General features: G+C 35.2%; 1 pseudogene; it reads left to right on the forward strand.

The window, feature by feature from the left end:
- Positions 1–17,696: 17,696 nt before the first annotated feature.
- Positions 17,697–17,851, forward strand: LOC125184127 (U1 spliceosomal RNA; annotated as a pseudogene).
- The last annotated feature ends 1,455 nt before the right edge of the window (positions 17,852–19,306 follow it).

Here is a 19,306-nt window from a genome sequence, read left to right on the forward strand (position 1 = left end):
CAATTATAAGATCCTTAATTTGCCCAGGAAATTTCATAAGGAAAATGATTAATTACTTTAAGCAATCAGTTTTACAGATAATCACAGTTCTTTATTTAAACTGAAAAAGCAAAAGGGGATCTTATGAATAAAACATAAAGAAAAAAAGAAAAAAGCTTTTAGTTCAATAAATATGAAGTCAGCATTGAAATAGTTCTTCAGATAGGCAAATCTTGTTAAAATTATACCTCTGTTCTTATTAACTATCAATTATGGTATTATTTTGTGTTAATACAGTTGGAACATGGACTTCAGCATGAATGTAATCAAAAAATCAAGTAGTGTTTAGAATGGCCTATTGCTACACATTCTTAAATATTGTTATTCTATCCAGTTGATGTTAATAACCAGAAACACACTGAACATAGAAATGGAAAAATGGTACTGAAAAGCAGAAGAGGTCTCCTGTGGTTATGCATACTTGACACATATACAGCGACCTTCATTTTTATACGGGTATCCTGTCCAAAACAGAATTGAGGAAGACTTCGGGGAGAAGCGTGACCTTAAAGTGAGAAATGCAAGTTTACATCCACTGAAGCATGTAACATTTTCTGTGACTCTCAAACCAGTGCCTCCTTCAGAGTCTGCTTACTAGACCAGGCCTGCACAAGCAGGAAGAGGAGTGCCTGCATGGACTTTTGTTAGCTGGCTATTGCTCAGGTCACTCAAGAACTCCATGGTAGAAACACAACCATAGATATTCAAGTAATTTTAGTGGGAAAACCCAAGATGCTTATTATGTTGGATTACAAACAGGCATCATGCTTCAGAAGTTCTATTTCATACTGAATGCCTGAATTCTTTGGTAGGCACTGGTGGCCTGAGTAACATGTCAGTAGGTTATCCCAAACACTGGAAGAAAACAAAGAGAAGAAACAGAGCAGACCAATGCATTTGTGAGTACTGAACTTTGCGCTGCTATTTCCGGAACAGAGGTATAAGTTGAGATGTTGATATCTGTTTACATTGACTGATATGCAGAAAAACATAATTTCAACTGCATATAAAGGTGTTCCACAGGGGCAGAATTGAAGAAATGTGCTAGGTTAGGAAAAATAGCATTCATAAGTGTCCAGGTTGTGTGAATGGTAGATGATGTTGCTATTCAGCTGCAGTCCTACTGGTAAAACATTCTGAATGTTCTGCTCAAGCAGCCAGGTTTCAGCTGAGAGGCATCTCACTTGTGGCATGTATATTTGTCATCTTGTAGGTCTGATGGGTAGATAATGTTTTGCCCTGCTTTTATTTATTTATTTATTTATTTATTTATTTATCAGTTACAATGCAATTGTATCCGTTAATAGGACTTATTTCTGGTAACTGTGGACTCATAAGTTTTTTTCCTTTTAGTAAGAATTGATTCTAGCTTTCCCTAGAAAGAGACATTCATATTTAAAATATTTCTTTCCAGAATAGCTGTCTCTTCTAAGCAATACTTTTGTTTTCTGTTTTTGTATTGACTCAGCCCCTGAGGATAATGCATTTATTTGGAACTATGGCTTGAGTGGGTTTGTAGGCTCAACTTAAAGGTCAGATTTGAATGATGGGGTATGACAATGAAAAGAGTGGCAAAACATGATCTGAAAGCTATTAAACTTTTGCAATGATGATTGCCTGAGTACCTGTATGCCCCACCCCTAGCCCTCTCAAAAAGCCAACCATGAATTACATGAATTATGTACAATTTTACATGAAACCACTTTCTTCACCACATCTTTCATCTTCTTTCACCACATCTTTCAGATCTTTCCATTCTGGGAAGATATGTTAATGGAGAGCATGTTATTGGTTTCTCATCTGTTTGCATAGCCACCATACCTATCAGTCTTTTTTTTTTTTTTTTTTTTTTTTTTCCCCAGTCTCTAGATCACAGAATACCTTTGTTGTTCTCTTTTCTTTCTATTCTAGTTATGCATGCTAGGGAAGAACAAAGTGCTTGGCTGATTAATCCCACTTATTCCTAAGGGGAAGAGAGTAAAACTTCACAAGAAAGTAGCCTGCAAGAACGTTTTTGGTGAGAGCTTTTTTAGTCCCTGCTTTTCTTGTCCCTTAGTCTGCCTGTGACCTTGAGTGAAATAGTCTTTTCATTTCATTCCAGTATGAGTCTCCATCTATCACAGAGTAGCAGAATAGATGAGGTTCGAGGCATGCAGGGTTCCTTCCAGGTGTCTAAAGAGGGCCTCATCTGCCTCGTGTGAGGAGGCAAACTGTAGCAGGCACGCACAGCAATATCTCCTCTGTCTTCCCATGTTCTCCGAGGTTTTGGTATGTTGACCTGAGTCTTGGTTCACCAAAGCCCAGTTCATGGTAGCTTCAGCCAGCCAGGCTGTGCTGATATTCCTGTGCTCCATCTAGGATATCTGTCACGTGCCCTCACACTCCCATCACTGCTTTAAACATTGCCTTGTGTAGACCGAGTGTTTTGCCAGTACCAGTTCTGCCTAGAGAGATGCTTGCAAAGCAATGGGTGTATACATATTAAAATATGTAGATTTAATTCAACATGAAGAGCTGATAAATGGAATATTTTTGAAATGGGAAGTATGAAGCTTAATGCTTCTATGTGATCTCTCGTTAATGTCTTTGTTTTAATTTTTGTTGTTGCTGCTCTAAAACTATATTTAATATTTAATTAAAAAAGAACAGGAGTGACTCCTAATGATTTGATCTAGATTTTTGTCACTTGGGCCTGGGTGATGCTGCTAAAAACAAAATGAGATGCTAGAGAACATAGATTTTAAATTTCTGTTTTGTCTTTTACTACGTGTACCTTTTGTTGATGGAGAAAAGATAAGAAGAGAAAGATCCAAAGGCTTTTATAAAAAAAATTTAAAGAGCCTGCATACTAAGCATAATCAGAAAGTACACTCTGAGACAGTTTTGTATGTTTTATGTATTAACCCACCATCTGCCTTTCATGGAAAAAAAAAAAAAAAGGTACAGAAAGCTTTTATTTATTAAACAAAACAAAACATGTTTTATATTGGCATAGTAATTTGAGGAAAGACGCAGCATTAAATGCATAAAGCACCTTAGACAAATATTACTTCAGAATTTTCAGAAGCCTTCAAACTTTACTTGGTACAAACAAATGAACAACAACAACAAAAATATGGAATAAATAGAACTGCATGGAAACTCCTTCTCAAGTTCAACCAATTTCTTCCTTTATACCTGTTTCACAGGATATGGAGGAGGGGTTTTTATTTGTTTGTTTTACTGCTGAATAAAACTACCCTGGAAAGTTTAGAGAAAAAAATAATCTAAGGTAAATGTTCCAGGATCCCTTGAAATGAATATAAACAAAATAGCCCTATTTTGGTGTACAAATTTGCTTCCTTCTAAGTCTTCTACCTGTAAGCTTTGAGTTGCTGAATGCTCAAAGGACCTTCAGAACAACCAAGCCCAAGTGAAGAAGTTGTAGGGATACATATGACCCCATGTGGTAGGCTAGAAAAGCAAAGTGTAGTGTTGTAGAGTTTCCAGTTCCAATGTCAATATATATCTATATGTATCCATGACATTAAATATTTCAGTAGCAGCAAAATCACAGTTTTACTTTATGTATAATAAAAGTTTCCTGAAAGTTTTAATTTCAGTTTACTGTTTGCTGTAGCTTCCATGGGGTGATCACTGTTCTAGCTTCCAGAGGTAACAGGGACAGTAATGGATGCACTGTTGTAGCAGAGGAGAAGTGACCATATTTAGCATATTCTCATGTATGAGGATGAAACAAATGTAGAAATAAGCTGTTGTGAAAAGAGACAAGAAGATTATGTATCAAAAAAGTGAGCAGTCAGTAAAGTCAGTTAGGATGTTGTGACAACTGGCTAAGTGTTGTGAAATGTGGGCAGACAAAGAAGACAGAATTAGGGATTCATTGGTAACTGGTACTGTTAATAAGGAACTGTCATTAAGGTCCAGAGTACGATCTGATAGTGGAGGAAGCTATTCATATAGCTCATCATACTCAGTTCATTAGCAAACAAAACACTGCTCCAGGGAACTGCTAAGAGGGTGGACATGTTTTCTTAACAGTCAGAAAAACAGAAAAGAATGTGTTGCATAAAGATAATGGAGGTAACAATGGAATGTGTGTGTAGCATAAAAACAAGCGTGCTTACATCCACACAGCAGAAAGGCGAAAAAGTCCAGCACATACGAGAACATGTAGAAAGCAAGGGGCTGTTTGTTAGCATCAAAAGACTGGGAAAAAATAATGAGCACTCAAAAATGATAAATTATACATGAATATTTTGTATGAGTCTATAGCAATTGCCTGGCAATGTGAACCAGCTGTGCTTTCAAAGCATACTTGCAGAAAAGTTCTGGGTTAGGTTGTGAAGCACTGTTCCTCCACTCCCCTGAATGCCTGCCAGTAGTAGGTCTGCAGTGAAGAGCCTGGTTCTGGAGTTCCTGGTTTCTGGATCTCTGTCCTGGCCTCATGTGTGCTGACCACCAGTTCTCCCACTCCCACAGACAGTAATTTTCCTTCAGAGGGAAAGAGGTCATGGTGTGAATGACCCTGGGCTTTCAGGGTGGACTGTGGTGTGCAGTTGCCTTGCTTTTTAGCTGGAGGTGGTGGGCATGCGGAGAGACAAACAAGAGAAGAGGTTTAATGGAGTTCTTCTGCTTCCAAGCCTGCTCATTGTGGCTTCAAGGTGCTGGAAAAAAGGTCACAGGAGCACATTTGGCTTCCTAAGAAGTCCCCAGTTATAATAAGGTACAGAAACCCAACATTCGTAATGATTTTGGTTTTAGCTGAAAAGAAATGAAGGCTACCTTATTATTTGTTTGGGTAGGTATTTCTGAATTGTTTAGTATCTGTGTGTGTGTTAACACTGCAAAGGCACTATTTAGTTAATTATGCTTAGTTTCTGTGAATTCCCTATATTGTATATTTGTGTCTTGAGTCAGATGACTGCATAGTAGGTGGCTGACAAAATCAGCAGGAGCTGGATTCTTGTCATTAAATGTTAAAGTATCAGAATTTGTTACATAGGTGTACAAACTACACAGGTACAAAGAATAGGTCATAATCCCATTTCTTGTGTTTAACCAATATCCTTATTTGCATCAAATGGTTGAAATCACAGGTAGTGCTATAATGATGGCAATCTGTTAATGGTAGTTTACATAGAGTTTTGTTTCTTAAAATAGATGGTAAATTATTTAAATTAGTCACAACAGCTGAGATTAAGGCAGGGACCTATGAGGTTGCATTGGATTTGTGTAGAAAGAAAACTCATGACAACTCAAAGTAACTATAGCTTTCCTAGAGGACAGCTTGCTATTTGTATTTCTTCACTCATTGTTTTAGAGTTTAGAAATCGCCACCAAAAGTGCCCTCCAGTGCTGAGACCCCATGACAGATATTTGAAACAGAATAAAGCCGAGTTACACAATTAATCACTGTTAACATCATCATCAGCAGATGGTTAGGAGTTGCCTTGTTTGACTGTTAAAGTTTCTTAACAAAAATATATCTGTTTGGGCAAAATTTTTATTACTGGTCATTGGCCTTATTCACCCTTCTACTGTTCACGTTTAAATTGCTATTTGCTATTCTGAAGTGAAAAAAAAAAAATCACTTGTAAAGTATGGAAACCCTAATCATTGTTCTCCATTACACTGTGGATGCTATTCAGCGTGTAAATGTTATAAAGGGAATAATTATACAATTTATATTCTTTCTGGATCCAAATTAGCAGGTGCTTTGAGGTAAAACGTGAATGAATTTCCCATAACCAGACTGAAGTCACAAACAAGATAGATAAAAAGTGCCTGCGGTTATCTTCAAATGAAGTTATATTAGAATTGTGTCCAATATTCTTTATTACAAGGTGAAGACACTCAGAGCAAATAAAGTGATGTGATTTTCTCTATAGCCTTTGTTCAAGTTTTGCTTTGTAGTATTATTTATATTTATATTTTTCAATAAAAAAATAACTTTTGGAAATGGTATTTTAAACTGTTTATAGCCTTTATTTCCTAACAGAGCTATTCCACATTTTCAAAATACAAGGTCTAGGGTATGATTGGTTTGGTTTGGTTTTAGTAGCTAGAAGTACGTATGTATGTCCAAACAGCATCATATTGTTATTGACTATTTCATAATCAAGAAAAATTATTGATTTACAAAATGCAGCGAGCTGATAGTGAATTACTTTGAGGAATTACTATTTCTCTGTTAGAAACTCTACTATAAAAACATGCTTTTATATGATGAAAAGATGCACAGTGTATTATTTTCCATACCAGATGTATTTTTTTTCAAAATTTTTGAAAATATTTTTTGTTATAAACTTTGTTTTAATTGTATACAAAAGTTTAAAATATGCTTGGGACAAATTCTGCTGATTTAGTTTCATAAACCTGCTTGAAATGAATGAGCTAGATGCTTACCAAATACAATATTGAAATAAAGTGAACATGAAATATATTGCAAATGCCAACGCTTTCCACCTGAAATTAACAGAGACATTAATTAAAATCAGATTAGATGTGAATATATTATACATCCTGTGATCTCCATGCAAAATTATTTGGGAAAAAAAAATAATAATAAAGTACTTACAAGCATTTAGTATGCTTGTGTTTTCTTGTTCTGAGCATTTAGTAAACCCAGAACATTATTCTAGGCAAAGGCAAAATAGTTTAGACAGCTCTTCCTCAAAAATAAATAAATAAATTAATTAATTAAGAACATGAGAACATAGGAGGTTCTCTCTGAAAGTGATAATACGTGTTAGCAAAAAGAGTAACACTGATGTGCCAGTAGTGATAGACTCTTCCCCACTTGGGTGCTTATATGAGAAATGCTAACATTCTTGAGGCTGGCCATGATATTTGATCTTACTGGTAAAAATGGTTTGGCATCTCAAAGGGCAAGGAAATAGAGGAAAAAATGTTTAGCTCATGGACTAATTTTGTACAAGTTAGCATGGGACCAGAGGCGCGTCCTCACAGTTTCTGATATAATCTGATGCTTTTCTTTCTTTACTTTGCCCACTGACAGTGAAGCACTGTATTTTAGTTCTCTGATTTTTTTTCTTTTCCTTTGGATTTCTAAGTTTTTCTGACTTCCAGTAAAAACATAGACTTTTTTTAAATATCTCTGATTAAACAGTATTTTTCATACAGTTTTGCATTATATATTTGAGTTCACCTTAAAAAATAAAAAGATAGGAACGGTCTCTCTCAAATTTTACTCAGGATCTTATCCTGACCTAATTTAAGTGGACGGAAAATGTGTTTGAAGAAATATACTTTAGTGCTATGTCTACAAGAAAGGTCTACTTCATATAACGATATGAACTAAAGCACCACATTTTAGTTCTTTAATGTAAAGTCACAGTGGAAGTGGAATATATAAAACAACATAAATCCGAGCAACAGGTTCTAAAGTGCTTTGGTTTTGTTTGTTTTCATGTGATATTCATGCCAAATCTCTAGAGATAAAGTGAGATCTGGTATGACAAAGACAAAGTTTTAGAACTTTAGTTAGAATGCATTAATTACCACAAGTTTAACCTGTTCTTTTTTTTTTTTTTTCATAGTGTAGCTGTGTTTAAGAATTTTCTAGTTTTGTGATGATGTTGGAACACATTTATTGACCCTGCTCTCTTTAACAAAGAGAGAAAAACAAACACAAAAATCCTTTTTTTTTTTTTTTTTTTTTTTTACTGATGCTTAAAATGGCTCTTTTGTTTTTATTTTTTTTCTGGAAAAGCTTGAGTTATAATTCTTCAAGACTTGAAGCTTTTTATTCTGACTTCTGTATGAATATTTACTTTTCAGTTTGACACTATGCAGCATTTACCAGAACACCATGAACGTTACACTGTGCATGTCTGCAGCAGTTATTCAAATGTGCATTTGTCTAACAGCAACAGGAGATATTCTGTTCTCCTTCTGTAAACTTTTGATAATTTATTTTTACAATCCATGAAACTCAAAACTAGGATTTTCACCAGTTTCTAAGGAACATTCTCCTGATAAATAGAAAACTGTTACCTGTCTTAAGCCATATGCAATCATATGACCAATCTACAATTTCAGATATACTTAGCATTCTTACTATCTGTTTATCTTTGGTGTTGCTTTCATGGCTTAATGTATGTTTGAGGAAGGCAAGGAAGTAGGGGGAACAAGGAGGAAAATCATTGTTTGAATAAAGAAGCTTTGGTATATTGAAAAGAAAAATAAGTTTTGTAGAATTCTACACGATTTCTTTGTTGAATTGTACAGCACTAAAATGGGTATTAGCTTAAAGCATAAGGTAAATACAAAAGTATAAATATAGAATTTCATTGCTTGATTCATTGATTTCCATTGATTGAGAGACAAATTCTTCAAGATGGCGAATGTGTATTATAAAAGAAGAAATATCATGCTTCTAAGCAAGAAAATGGAGCCCAAAATTACGACGAATTTTATGATCACACCTGATCACACTCTTGCCACACCTTAGCCACAAAGTAGGTGTGTTGAAAATGAAATCAAGACTGACATACTTCAGTCTTTATTATATGCAAGAACAGGTTGACATGAAATAGCCAACAGAATCAATTGAACCAATAGCCAGTGCATTTAAAGTTCTGTTTTGAAAGGCACTGAAAAAAAAAAAAAAAGGATAATGAAAGCGAATAACAGCATTGAAAAATATGACTTTTTTCTGTGGTTTCTTTATGTATTTCATCTGCTTACTTTGCAGATGTTTATTGGTACTATTTACATGTATGTTCACTACAAAGGAAAACTCCATTTTAATTGAAATTTATATATATTTTCAAGACAGAGTATTTGTGTTAAAAGAAGTCAGGATATGTTGAGATGCTGCGGTGATTGGCAGCAGCATAAACCACAAGATAGATGCCATTCCTTCGCCTTTCTTAGCCTGTAATAGTCTTGCAAGCTATTTTGTCATCTCATCTCATTCTGCTGTTCGCAAGCATGTTGTGCGAAGAAGGCATGCCAAAATGAAAGGAGAAATGTAGGCTGTAAAATGTGTACATACCATTATGGTATTTTTCCTAGATAGTTCATCTAGCAACAGAAAAACACTCTTGAACTGTCTTGTCAAAAAGGAATGGGTTTAAAAACACATTGGGTCAGAATTCAGTGTCACATAACATTTGAAATTATGTTTCATTGCTTAGAAATAGTTTTCAGTTGTACTTTTCTTTCTAGACAAAGATTCAAGAATGTCTTCACACTTTCATATATAATGGTGTCTACATGCTTACTAAATTTTCATTACTTCAAGTGTTCACATGTTATGTAAAGTTTCCATTTAAATTTTCTCTTTCTCACCTCATTTGATAAACTTCTACAATATTACTTTCTTTTAGATGATACCTGTTTGAACGTGGGGGGAAATTATTGCTACAAATTGACTAAAAATCATAATTCTTACTATGTTTTCTATACTTGGCTGTATTTTTTCAGTAAGTACGCCTGTAGTCCTTTGAAAATCCTGATGTCCTTGTAAAATACGCATATCTTAGGAAAGTGGAAATGAAGAGAAATCCTTCATATTAATTCCTCTTTGAAGTCTGATCTCCTTGTTAATTTTTGTGTACTGTCTAGCAGAAAATATTTTGCCTTTTTGACTGTAAAACAGGATATTTGTATAGTTGGTGAAAGTGCATATTAATTCTTGTCTTCCCGGTGAAATTAAGCTGGTCTGATTTTGAGGAGTTTGAATATTTTGTTACTCTGAGTGACTGTCCACTTGCTTCTTGCAGAGTCAGGGAGAGTGGTCAAGGAAGGGAAGGAGCTCAGAGCTGCACTGTTCACCACTGCTAGTGTGGTAGCTCTGAGTGATTTTTTTTTTTTCCTGACATATATCCAGTTCCCTTGTTTATAGTACCTTTCAGTTTGGAGGTTTTGTGTCTGCATCGACCAAAACAAAACATACATTAAGGTTCATTTATAGTTTCAGGTGAAAAATTAACAAATAAAATGCCCAAAACAATTAGTAATACTCATGGTTTACTTTTTCACATACTGTAAAGATAGATTTAATAGTAACAGAAGATCCAAAGACAATGGCAACAAGCACTTTTTCCCTGAGGGCTGTGACACAGAACATGTCTGTTATTATTAAGATCTAGATGTAACCCGTGCATCTGTTAATCTTCTTGTGTGTGCCATAGCAGGTTATTTGTAACGGAAGGCTGAGTCAAAGACTTTTTCTTATAATAATCTTCCATGAATACAGGCTAGTCTATTTATTATTATATTTTGTTTTTGAAATGGAGAGGTTTTGTACATTTACGTGACCTTTCATTTAGATAAACAGTTGTGCTCTTTTGCTGGCTCTTTGTGCTTCCCAGTTCCTAAGAGAATTTACTCAAAGTGAAGCAGCGTGCTTAATGCCTCTAAGATGCATCCTTTAAAATTCATTTTACTAACTTTTAATGAAATGCATCACAGGTATCTGAAAGGGGGGGGGAGGGTCATGAGCAACAAACCACAATCTTTCAACATATTTTGCATTCCATTCAGGCATATGTTTGGCCTCAAGACATGTTAAGTGGATGGATTTGATTCTCTTTTGGTTTCCCTGCAACTTAAACTGGATAGATGAGAGAAGTTCAGCAGGAAATTAGCTAAATAGAGGAGATAGATAAGCAAAAGAAAAATGCTGGAGAATATTGCAGTATGTAAATCTAAGACTAGATGTATTTTTCTTACCAATTTACTGTGTAAGTTCTACTAAAATGTGGATATGGCAATAGCTTGTCTCTAAAAGGATGTGATAACTATCAGGAAATAAGAATACTTCTAATGATGGATGTGATTTTATTTCATATGTTTATAAATCTATGACTAGAGTCTAAGCTTTGACTAGCCTCACTGAACAGGATCTGAAAGTCGTTTCTTTCATTTTGTAGTGTACTGGTTATGTTGTTTGATTGCAAAATGTATTTTATTGCCTTAACAAAAAGCAACAGTATTAAAAAGTAAGTTGAATCTGACAGTTGTTTGGCAGGCCCAGGGCAAAATCTGAAGCATCTTAATTAATTTCCCCAACTCAGTTATTGCAATCTCTTAAAATTGCACTGTCTACATTAGGCACCCACTGTGCCAGTACAGAAAATGAAGATGGTTAAGTACCTCAGAACAATAATCCAAAAATCCCACGTGAGATGTAGAATAAATCAGCTGGGAGAAGCAGGCACAGGCCTCTGTGCCTGATCACTGGTCTCTGTGAACCTGAGATGTGCAACCCTATAGCCAGTCATTGACTATCTTCATCCATCTGGGAGCAGGACACGAGGGCTGTTCACACGCTACTTGTTCTGTTGCAGTGGCTGACTGAGGTGGCCTCATCCTTACTAAAGAAACACCACAGGAAAATCAACAGCAATGAAAACAAACAAACAAAAAAACTTTGTTTTAAGTGTTATTAGAAAACATTTTGATCAATGATTCAAGACAAAGGAGATCTGACTTTTTACCTCTGCAGGAGGTAAGGACCAAATTTCTTTTTCTTCTTTCAACTTGCAAATGATCAAATGCAGACGATTAAAATGACAGTCTATTTTTTATATGATATTTATGATTAACAGCTATTTGTTATTTTAAACTTTCAAAATATTTTTGATACAACTCTCTTGGTAAATTTTATTTATATAATAGCAGTAATAGAGATACCTGAAAGACAAATTAAAATATACCTATATAGGGTGAGAAGAGACTTACTTTTTTGGTGCAACAGCCAAGAATGGCACTCCGACCATGAACACTGCCAGCAGAGCCCATCTGTTAAGCAACAGAGTAAATCAGATGCTGCAAGTTTCCAGTGATCTCAGGAAAGGAAAGCACCGAGAAAAGTCAAATAGAGGAAGGAAGGTCACTGTCACCTCAGTGGTCTAACAGAGCTGTTTCTCTCTGTAACCTGCTCATATGCTTGTCCTCTAACTCGCAGCACTGTGATTGCTCAGTCCACTCAAAATGGACCCAATCTTTGTGTCCCTGGCTGTGTCTGGTTAGATTTCCAGAACTCCACAGGCAATGTACTCCAGGGTGCAAATGTGACACTCCGTTGGAGCATGGTTCTTGAAAGATTTTGGTGTCAAGAGACCTTCTGAATGCTTGCTTTTCACATTGGGACCCTAACAAGGAGCTTTAGGTCTTTAGTTTGGTTACTTGGCCAGAAATGAGTCAGAAAAAAAAAAAAAAGTAGAAATTACATCTTGAGCACAGATATATTACTTCACAGGCATACAAGAGGTCTTTGAAGGCACAAGTCCTGAAGAAACATTCATTCCAACAGTCCCATTTCTCTTATTAATCCAGGCTTTATCACTTTCAGAGTGATTGCCTCCTGTGTATACAATGAGTATTTATATGTAATTTTATGTGAGTGATGACTGACGATTCATGCTCGTTTGACTTTTCAGTCTCTCTCTCTCTCAATTTTGTTGTTTCTATTATCCAGTTGCTTCGACAGTGTAAGCCCTCTGTAAAGTATTCACATTCCATTAGTCACTATGTGAGGTATGATTAACATCAGTGATTTAACTGGTCTCAATAGCTTCTCAGTTGCAGGTGTTCAGTGAGGAGCCACATTTTGCCGTCGCCTGTCCTGAAAAACATGGGAATCTCTGACTGCTGCTTGGGAAGTCGCAAGGGCACCCATCATAAAGGGGAATTTATAATATACACAGGTATGTTCTATTCTGTTACACCATTTTTTGTAGAAATATAACCACTACTTACAGTTGCTGATGTGCATAAGACTTTATTTCAGGCAAGGGCATACGGAGAAGGTGTTGGGCAGGAGATATGCTACTGTTGTCTACCACGTTGCCTTGCTTCTGGTACACCTTTGTAGCTCTGATGTGACTCAAACCATTTCAGTACATGTTAAGACAATGTCGCACTTTTTGTAATGTAAAATTGCATGTTGGAACCTGTAATCAGACACAAGATGGCAAACTTTTTAGGTGTTTTACAGAGCTTCATTTGGGAGACTCCAATTGCTATGCAGTTGTTTTATAGGTACACCACTTATCCCCCAACACACACATACAATGTCAAAAGCACACAGGATTTTGCATTGTCAAGATTTTATTAGCAGACTATGTAAGCTTTTCCTGGCACACACTCCAGTTTGTTAATTGTCATGAAAAGTTGTGGACCAAAATAGCTTCTTTATTAAAAGAAAAATAATAAAAAATAATAATAATAATAAAAGAGCCCTGCTTGATGAAGTCACAGAAAAGAACTAAGCAGAAAATTTCAGTGCGCAAAAAAGAATGAACAGAAACTAATAAATGTGTAATTCCCCCAATGCAGTGCATATCTGAGCTTCAAGAAATCTTGGAGTTACATTTAGAATTAGATTCCTTACTTTAATACCTATCAAATTTCAAAAGCTATATTAGTGCCTTTTGTATGAAAAATACTAATGAGAAAAAATACGATGCATATGTGGTCTCCCCAATGGTGAAAAAGGTAATAATGCAGTAGAGCCCTTTTCTATTGAATAGTCTGACACAGTAAATGTTTCTAAACCCCTGGATACCTTTATTTAACGTTTTTTTCCGTGTCTTTCAATAGAAAAAAAAATCCTATTGCATATTATGAACAATGATTTTACAAATCCTATTCTAGAGGACATATCATCCTATGCATTCATAACCTTCTAATTCTCTTTGCATAATAAGACCATAATTTGCAATTGCATCAAGCAAAACATAAAAGTTATAATGTGAGTATGTATATATATGTTATTTGTGCAATGAAGCATGCATCTTTAGTTTTCACTGCAAAATATGTGGATTTTTTTTTCTTCTGTTGCATGTCTTTCTCTTTCCATCATGAACTGTGCTGACATGTGGCAGTCCTGGACTGGGTTCTCAGAAAATGGTTACTGGAAAGAAATGGTGCATCTAGAATATGGAGATTTCTGTAAGTTGCTTTGGATGTAAACTTAGTTTTGCTAATTCATTTGAACTGACTTGACAAGCTGTTGTTTTGTTCAAATCTCAAAAATATGACCTGCTTTTTACAGAAACTACAAAACTGTAGTTTTTAGTTGATTAAATTGAATTATTAGAATGAATTGTTTTCTGTGAATTGTTTCCTGTGAATACTGTGACTACTTTAGGAAACCTGGCTGTCTAGTTTCAGCCTAGCTGAAGGGACCACAAATGTCAGAGCTCAGTTCTGCATCTCTCTGGCACATTTATTTTTACCTATGATGAGAGCCCACAGCACAGAGTAAAGTACAGTTGTCAAATGTCTGGCAGAATACCAACTGTCTTTACCTTCCTTTTGCTTTTTTTATAAAAAGTGGAAACTTTATTTAGTCCGCAAAATGCGTATTGGTCCCATACTGCTTGTGTATCTTGAGCATATCAGCATCAAATGCTAAATTAATATGGAGGGACTATCAAAATTCCACACTACCTGTTTCTGCCTTAAGGGCATCATGTTTTGTAAGGCTTTTTTAATTCAGTAAATGCACAGTATAAACATACAGTATCAAATATAATGCAAAGTCAGATTTTGCAGAGAGAGTAGAAATTCAGTTACTAGCCACACTTGTCATAGTTAACCACTCTAGAACTTTGCAGTTCAGCACACCTGCCATTTGTCTATCTGCCTACTAAAAGTAATTTTCAGCTATTTCTCAGGAATATGTACACAGTATGCATTTAGAAAATTGCTAATGGAATGAGGTTCAAGCTCTTACAGTTTAACATTGAGCTTATTATTACGGCATTTATAAGAAATTTAGAAATTGTCTAAACCTAGATGATCTGGAGCAGCTGCTTGCATGTGTCTGGCAATAATAAAAGTTCGAGATTGTGTACGATTATGCGAAAGGGGCTTAAGTAAATTAAAAGGGAAATCAGAAAAGAATTGCTTAGACTGTATCCGCTATATTGGAGAGTATAAACCTGGATTAGCAGTGTTTGTTACCAGTCTCTGTTCATATTATTTGACATTTTGTTAGAAAATGCTTTTTCAGTCTTACATCACTTAAATAATCATTTCATGATGAGATATTGAAGGATATTGTAGAAAAAGATGAATACTTGAAATCTTTTCAGAAAGCAAATGGATTTCCAAATTTTTCAAAGAGCTGAAAAAGTTTCTGTTAAGTAAGTAATTTTAATATATTACGGTAAGATGGGAGAAGTCAAATGCTTATAACTGCATTTAAAATTTGAATAAAAATGTATATAATTCAACCTAGAAAAGTCAAATATTCACTTATATGAAGTATATTTAGATGAATAAAAATGAACATATGTAAAGATTTTTAAGCACTTTTTATTTCTCAGGCGTTTGTTGGGCACCAGCTGATGAGTAAAAACAGAAGGAAAAAGCAACAAGTGCTGCTCCATTGACAGTATTACTTTCCTGTCTCTTTTCTAGGTGCATGTATTTTGTTCCTCTATACCAATTTCCATCTCTTTTAGGTGGTGCCAATGGCAGTAACACTGATAAGATTATAGAGCAGAGGCTTTTCCTGGAGTGAAAGTTATAACTCTCATATCAATCTATCAAAAAACAACAACAACAACAACAACAAAAAACTTCCTGATCAGGTATCACTCTGCAACTCCCATTCCCAAATGTGTAAAATTCTTTGAGAAAGTGGAGCACGGTCAGTGTGACTGTGTGGGGAAACACTGTATAGACTCTACTACAGCAAATTATGAGGCTCGTATACTTGTGCAGTGCATGATGTTGTATTATAGACTTAGAACTGTCCAGAGTAGCCAAGGTATGCAAGTATATGCTTGTATGGCAACAGACATTACACAATGCTGAAACACATTTTTGAAGTTCTTTCTCTTGCTAGAGAATCTCTCTAAAAAAAAGTCTGAATGCTGCTAGTTCTGTACCTTTTTTTATTAGAAATGGTTGCAAACAGGAGCTTTGTGCGTTTCCAGCTTGCAGAACTGGAGTGCCCAGCTTGATGCCTACCCTGCCTTGGCTTGGGTTCATGCTTTTAAATGTGACACCAATAAGAGCACTCCCATCAATGTATCCACCCATAGCAGCTTCTGAGAAACCTTCAAGATCTTAGGGATTTGCTTATTTTCATAGCTGATTTTCACATTTTGATGGGCTGCAATAAATTCCTTGCCTTGCAGCATGGCTTATGTAGAGCGATAGCTTTACCATCTAGTAGTTTTTGCATGTATAAGAACGAATCTTGAAGAAAAGACTGTGGGGCAATGCATATGGCTCCATAACCATAACACCTTTAAACATAAATATCCATGGAGAAAATCACTAAATCCCCCAAATACTTTCTTACTTTGCAAAATACCTAGCAAATACATGTGCCAATGGCTCATTATCTGTTTGTGGCTTTTATTTTGCTATTAAAATTAAAACCAGAATGGCTTTTGGTAGTAGTAAAGATTTTTTAATACACTTATTTTACATCAACATACTTCTGTATTCTGAATCATATCATCGTGCTCCCTTGGTCCAAGCAGTTCTAGCTGAGGGCGTAAAGACTATCAGCTTGTGTCTTCCTAGTGCATAAGACTGATCAAAGTAAACCATTAATCAAATAGATATGAAAATTAGAAATAATAATATGAGGTGTTAGATAACACAATCTGCATGCAGTAGCAGCTTGATCTCTCAGGAAATTAAAATAATTTAACAAAAAGGCCATATTTAACAGACTGCATGATGAAATTAAGAACAAAAATCTAGCCTATTAATCATGCAAGAAATTGCAATTAAATTATATTTGTTAATTTCATAGTGAAGAGTTTTTAAATTAAATCATTAACCATTTGCTTGAGTCTTCAATTCTATGCAATTATAATTCAGATATGAATGAAATGACATTTTAAGGGGTAAAAAAAACATTTTCTATTCAGTTTATTCCATTTTCCATAAATCTATCTTTGAAAAAAATATGAGCCACAGATCCCAAATTCTATATCCGCTTGTCTCTAATGGTGTTCTTGTTTTGGTTCCTTTAGTCTTTTGTATCTCATTTACCCAAAACAACATGGTAGTGTTATCTTATTCAGTATGCTTTTATTTCAAACATAGAAAAGTTATGCTTATGATAGAAGTATTTGAATTGTCTGTGTATATCTGGAAATAGGAGTTTTAACATGAATGGAAGACAGAATGCTGTGTTTGTAAAGGTAATTGGTAGTTTGGAGCTATATCTCACAAGTTCATCAGCACTTTTTAAGGCATCAAGTTTACTTTTCAACTTTGTCACTAAAACCTGAACATTGCAAACATATATAAGCTGGAAACCACTGCAAACAGCATTTCAGCTTTGAATATTAAATGAAAGAATAATTGGAGAATAAGCATCTAATCTCAGTATTTCTGTTGAGACATTCAAATTCATCATCGTTGCTAAGAAGTAAATCATCTTCAGTCTTTAGGAAGAGCCTCTCCCTACTAACTGGAGATAAGATTTCACAGATGAGACCAAAGAGATGTATATATTTGATGAGGGATTAAATTAGTGTATGAACTCTGAAGAATGCTAATATTAGGTCTTTTTTTTTTTTTCTTTATATATATGCACAAAGTTAAATTCATGTTAAAACCTTCCTTGGAAGAAGAAATTTGCACATAAATTTGTACAGAATCTCTATTTTTCCACTTGGTATCACAAAATTTGTAAGAACTGAATATCTGAGAGACACCATGATCAGGCAGGTGGTTTTCCCAGGGTGAGGCTCATCCCCTGCACTCTGGGTGTGCTGACCCCTGCGATTTCCCCAAATGCGGGAAACTCGACTGCATAATTTGTGGTAGTGGGGGACTGCTTTTGCGCTCTCCCCTGGTTTCCCTGGTTTATTCGCCCAGGGAAGTGGTTGAGTCACCATCTCTGGAGGTCTTTAAAAGATGTTTACATTTAGAGCTTAGTGATATGGTTTAGTGGAGGACTTGTTACTGTTAGGTCAGAGGCTGGACTAGGTGATCTTGGAGGTCTCTTCCAACCTGGATGATTCTGTGACCCACTGATGTTTGTTTGAATGAAATTGGAGGCTGCTTTTAAAATTTTTTTCAGAGTTAGAGAAGGAATGAGAAACAGATATTTCCACGCCCTTCCCCCCCCCCCCCAAAAAAAAAAAAAAAAGTTATGATTATGTATTTCTCATTTATTTAGGAAACAAAGCTTAAAATCCATAACTATGTGCACCACTATTCCATCTAAGATTTGCTGAATTTCCAGACCTTTTGCTTGCTAGTAACTAAGAAGAAAGATCTAAATCTTCACAAAACAAGTAGAAGAGTCTAATGTCATGCTGTTAAGAAAAAACGAATGCACACATACTGTTCTTGATTGTATAAGAAGGGTTTTTCCAGTAAAGACAGGCAAATAGTCACATCAGAGGCCTAGGATACAACTGACATTTCTTGTCATCAGTTTGCAATTCAGGCCAAAACAAACACCTGAAATGGGAGGGTAGGTTGATTAATAAAATCTTGGGATAGTTAACAAACGCTGATAGGAGATGCATTTGTTTCATAAATACAGCCTAAAGACATAAATAAATGTCTTCCTTCTCTGTCTGAACTCTCTCAGTTCAAAACAGAAATTGTAATGTAACTAAAATGTTAGATTTTTATATTCTAAACTTACTGAGTTTACAAGGTTCTCATAGCCTTACATAACTGTATCTGCCATTGAAGTTATGAACCTCGTCTAAGTAATGGATGACATACCTAGATAATACCTCAAGAGACAGATTTCTCCCTGGATAGTAATCTAACTTCTCAGACATTTATTTTAGACTGAGTGAAATTGTTGCTGTAAGGTGCTTGTGTCTCTCTCCTTTGACTAAGAAGGGAGCCAAATAATGAAAAGCAGCAGTTTATTTTTTTAGATAGCAAAAATAGGTGAGCCGACTGCTTCCCTTATAAAGTCTTTGAAAATTCACAACTATTTTTCATGACCAGAATAGGACTCAGCTTCTGTATTAATTTCAGTTTTACCTTGGATTAGTTTACCTTGGATTGTCTCCAGTTTTAGGTGGATTAACTTCTGTTGTACCTTGAAAATATGTACATCTTCCACGTACTAATGGAAACTGATTAAAAAAATTAATCCCGTCAACTTGCAATACTAAGATAATACTTCACTAGGAAATTGAATTTTAATATAGGATGCAAAATTGTGGTCTTAAATAAATGTGATGAGTGTTAAGAATGTTATGAATGTTTGCTGTGTTTGCTATGTTATGAATGTTTGCTATATTTGCCTTCCAAAAAAGTTCCCAAACCTCTAAATTTT

The sequence above is a fragment of the Anser cygnoides genome, chromosome 4 (assembly GCF_040182565.1).
Source record: "Anser cygnoides isolate HZ-2024a breed goose chromosome 4, Taihu_goose_T2T_genome, whole genome shotgun sequence".
Lineage (NCBI taxonomy): Eukaryota > Metazoa > Chordata > Aves > Anseriformes > Anatidae > Anser > Anser cygnoides.